Here is a 4862-nt window from a genome sequence, read left to right as displayed (position 1 = left end):
GCTCATATTTATTCTCTAAATTTCTTTTATTTTATTGTTTCTTTTATCTTGCTTTTAACCTTACTGATTTGATGACTCTTGAAAATTGAGTTGTTTCAATAAACTAAATTATAGTGTTTGCCATTTTCTTGTTATATTGCAAGAGGTCTTTACTTTCCTTTTGATATAAATTTTAGGAGTATAATGTTCATTTTCAATCATTGTTTCTGTTGTAAATATTGAAAACACATATTCAACCTACCAAATTATCTACAATGCAGATCATATACTCAAACTTATGAAACTTTTCTCAATGACCAGTAACTTGCATTATTCTTAAATGTACTTATAAACTCAGTTCTATATGCTTCATTCCAAAATGCACCTTGAACCATGGTAGGCTGCAACTTACAAATGTAATAATGTCTCTTTTAGAGGCTCAAAGAAAAGGAACAATGCAGGCTATGAAGTGTGCCATTTCATTTAAGATTTTTGATACAAAAAGAAATCACTAAAACAGTAATAACATATAATGCTCACAAGCAAGAACATTTGCCCAGAGACAGTGTAGAAAAGACTGCTTACCTATTTCTGGCAAACAGTTCATACATTCCCTGAAGTAAGGCCAAGCGAAAAAATAAACAACAGTTTTACAATCTACAACATATTAGAGTTACTGTTTTTTAAATAATATTTGCATCTTCTGTTTCATAAACTTTGCCATTTTTATTCTAACACAAATACCTAGTGATTCTCAATAAATTATTTTGCATTCGTTAATCTTGACTTCAAGAATGCCTCTGAGGATTGCTGCAAAGTAACTATCTAGGAGGACCTGTTATTAGAGCTCGATTTGGGGAACTGGAGATTCTAATTTAGTTAGAAGAATCAAATTATAGGAAAGTGACTTGATAAAGCACATTCCTAAACACAAAAATCCATCTTAGGAAGAAATAGAAATAATGATCCATGTTCATTCAGGTCTTTACTTTTCATATCTTCATGACTTATAAGTGTACCATTAAGATGTTTCTAAAATGCTGAAAACTGTCAGAAACAGGAAATATATGCTTGAAGACTTCCATCTCAATCACCTTACAAGGTGCCTCATTGCTCTTCCAGCCACAGAATTCCTTATTTTAAAACTTGAAAAATCAATAGGGTATGGGTAAGGACTTTAAAGTACAGGATTGTCATAAACTATTCTACCACCAGAATTTAATGAGATAGTAGTGACTAATGGGTAATTTGAAAGTGGGCTTTCTAATACATTCATTAAAACAGTGTTATCCTAAAGCAAACTAGAAATGTCAGCTTGAATTAGTCTTGTTTTTTTTTTTCCTTGTTACTTTCTTTCCCTTAGTTTCCCCCTTACCATAGCATGGTGTCTATATGTCCCATCTGATATTTATAGTATTGTTGTATTCTAGTATTTCTCAATGGTGGCACAACTGAGACTTGTACTAACTAATTCTTTGTTATAGGAAACTGAGGGCTGTTTCGTGTATTGCAGGATATTTGAAAGCACCCTTGGTCTCTATGTATGCTTTTGCCAAAAATTTTCTAGTCAGGAAAATATCAATTGTGCTTATAAAATGTTTTTATTATTATTATTGTAGTACTGCTAATAACACAGTGAATTTTCATAATGGGTTTTACTTAGGAAGATACTGGGAGTGAAGAGCTGATGGAAATAAGCTACTAGTTGATTTTCCAGCCTCCCAGTAGATGTTTGACTATTCATACCACCTTCATTCATTGCTCATTGTGATTAGGGGAAAAACAACTACAGAAAAGATGGGGTTTCAAAACTAGAAAAGTAGCAAGGCAACATAGTAGCTATTAAAACTTCTATTGTTGTTTGTGTTGGTTATAGTACAACATTACTCATTATTTCCATATTTCTATTTCTTCTTCATAATTCTTCATTCCTCTCTTTTTTTCAGGTTGGCATAAATTTGATTAAGAACATAATATAATACAAAAGGGTTTTAGGACTGAAGAAATTCTTGGCCTTTTAATTTGACAATTGCTTAGGCAATTTAGATCTTGACATATCTGAATGGATGATATAATTATATTTTTTAAAAAGGCCCAGGCCAACTTTATACAGTAATCCAATAGAATATCATAGTTACCAGTGGAAAATGAGGTGGTTATTCTGTATGAAATCATAAAGGTATTTTAAGGACAGAGCAACTTGGCAAATGAAAACTTGAGAGTCTGTTATTCCAAGAGCATTTTAGTTATTAACCGTGGTTAGCAGACAAGCTGAAGGCACAGCTTCTAGTGGAGCTCCTGGTAATTTGCTTTGTTGAGAAGAGATGAGGAGGGAGCTGGCTTCCTATGGCACTATAAGATGGTGCAGGTTTTTTTTTATCCTTGAAAGGGTTTTCGGAGGTTGGTATGCCTATCAGCAGAGGGTCGCTCCTGGCATGTTCCTCACAGTAGGATATGAGGTCTGCTGATGCTTTTGATACCCTTATTCTTTCAATGGAGGCTTCCAACCTTAATTGCTAGCTTGGGCTATGTCGTTAGTGCTTGCTGTTTTGCTGGACATCTTTGATGGCTGCTCCTCCCTTAAATCAGTAACATTTAGTGTAGTTCGGTGTTTTCAGATTTCAAGTAGGAGAGTGAATCTGCCACTGCGCTGGCCCGCCCCGCCACCCCCACTGCTGGGACTTGGTCTCTAAGGGTTCCTCTCCCTCCCTCTCCTTTTCATTCATTTGTTCATTCGTTTGTTCCTTCTTCCCTTCTGTCCTCCCCTCCTGCCTTTCCTTCTTCCTCCCTTCCCTGTCTTCTTCCTTTCTTCCCTTCCTATTTCTTTCCGCCTTTCCCTGCCCTCCTCCCCCATTTTGCTCACTGTTCTATTACAAATGTAATTCATGTTGGGTTAGCAAATCCATTCTAATAAACACTGAGTTATATCCATGGATCATTAGTATGTCTCATATTGTAACTAAATATCAAAGTTATTCAAAGATGGTTTCATGGAATCCTCTCACCCTAAAATAAAACAGCAAAAATGTCTTTTTTTTTTTTTTTCAGTCCTGGGCTTGAGCTCAGGTCATGAGCAATGTCCTTGATTTTTTTCCTCAAGGCTAGAGCTCTGCTACTTGAGCCACAGCACCACTTCTGGCTTTTTGCTACGTATGTGGTACTGAGGAATCGAATGTGGGTCTTCATGCATGCTAGGCAAACACTCTACCACTAGGCCAAATTCCCGGCCACAAAAATATCTTTTAATAAAATATAACTTACGGCCGGGAGTTTGGCCTAGTGGTTAAAGTGCTTGCCTAGCATGCATGAAGACCCGGGTTCGATTCCTCGGTACCACATACATAGAAAAAAGCCGGAAGTGGTGCTGAGGCTCAAGTGGTAGAGCTCTAGCCTTGAGAAAGTCCAAGGACAGTGCTCAGGCCCTGAGTTCAAGCCCAGGATTGGCAATATATATATATATATATATATATATATATATATATATATATATATATATATATATATATGAAACTTACCCTTTAAAAACCGACATGAGAGCCGCCCGGGGTCACAGTGTCAGCTCCCGAGTCTGCACTGTGTCCCTGGCCGGTCAGTTCTCCATCTACTTCCCCAATAAATTCACCTTTTTATATGAAAAAAATAAAATAAAATATAACTTACTAAAATTTATCTTATTGTCTATGTTGGACTTCTCTTAAGCTTTTGTTTGTATTTCTATCATTGAAAAATATTTGAGCAAACTTATACTCTGCAGTATAAATATAGTTACTTATCCATTTGCATCACATACCTTATAACTTTAAGTATCAATATCCATAGTTTTTTTCATTCCCTTTGATCAAAATTGTTAGAAATTCTGACATTTCGTCCCTTATCTCCATGGTCATTCTTTTTTTGTTTGTTTGTACTTACAAAATTTTACTGAAAGTATTTATATTGATTCTTAGTTAATTAAAGAAATAAATTCTATGATGGGCTGGGCATACAAAATATGGAATACTTCACGAATTTGTGTGTCACCCTTGTGCAGGGGCCATGCTAATCTTCCCTGTATCATTCCAATTTTAGAATATGTACTGCCGAATCAAGCACTCTACAGTCATTCTTGTATGTATTTTATTTTGGAGCCAGCTAACTGGCAGGAAAACCATTCTAATTGGTACACTTTCACTACTGTTAGCTTACTTATTGACTTGTTTTCCAATAAACATTGTATCGAGGAAAGGAAGAGTTCCCAAATAATTTCCTGTTCTTAAGTTTTTAGTGTTTACTGAAATCCTTGGTGATCCAGCGGATTTCAGAATTAAGGTGAAATTACATGGAGCCTTTGCATAAAATCATTCTGAGTTTCTCTAAAAGTTCATGATTTTTCTGATGCAAAATTAATTAGAAGTGGTAGAGAATTGTACATGTTTACAATATTGTTGCTCCTATTATTAACATTCAAAAGTTGTAGCAACATCTATTTTTGCTTGATAGACACATATTTGTGGTTGTAAGGGGTGGAAATATACCAGCTTAATGATTTTCAGACCTGTAGCATCCATCAGTTAGTAATTCTACAGGAAAAAAAAAAGACACACAAGAGCACAATTACTAAAACATGTGTTTCAAATTTTAAAGACAATTAGTTGTAGACCTCAAACTTTCCTTTTTCATTCAGCACACACAATAAAAATAGTGCTTCACATTGGGTAAGCAGTTTGTACTTTACGACATGAAATGTGTAAAAATGCATTGCTTTACATGGTGTTTATAACAATTGTATGAACTAGTATAAATTATTACCTTACATTTTTTTCCCATTTGGAAGAATTGGTAGAACGTGAATGAGTTAATGTATCAGTTTAGCAAAAGTCCTACCATAGAATGACATTAAAAAA

The 4862-nt window shown here is 34.9% G+C and overlaps 1 non-coding gene and 1 pseudogene across 1 annotated transcript; both read right to left on the bottom strand.

The window, feature by feature from the left end:
* Window positions 1-2331: 2331 nt before the first annotated feature.
* On the bottom strand, window positions 2332-2539 carry LOC150069567 (guanine nucleotide-binding protein G(I)/G(S)/G(O) subunit gamma-12 pseudogene; annotated as a pseudogene).
* Window positions 2540-3964: 1425 nt separating this feature from the next.
* On the bottom strand, window positions 3965-4071 carry LOC150069566 (U6 spliceosomal RNA). Its single transcript, XR_016538666.1, has one exon. It is a non-coding gene; the product is annotated as a U6 spliceosomal RNA (small nuclear RNA).
* Window positions 4072-4862: the final 791 nt, after the last annotated feature.

Source organism: Megascapheus bottae, chromosome 1, assembly GCF_031878675.1.
Source record: "Megascapheus bottae isolate mThoBot1 chromosome 1, mThoBot2.hap1, whole genome shotgun sequence".
NCBI classification, from domain to species: Eukaryota; Metazoa; Chordata; class Mammalia; order Rodentia; family Geomyidae; genus Megascapheus; species Megascapheus bottae.
This window is presented reverse-complemented; position numbering and strand designations above follow the sequence as displayed.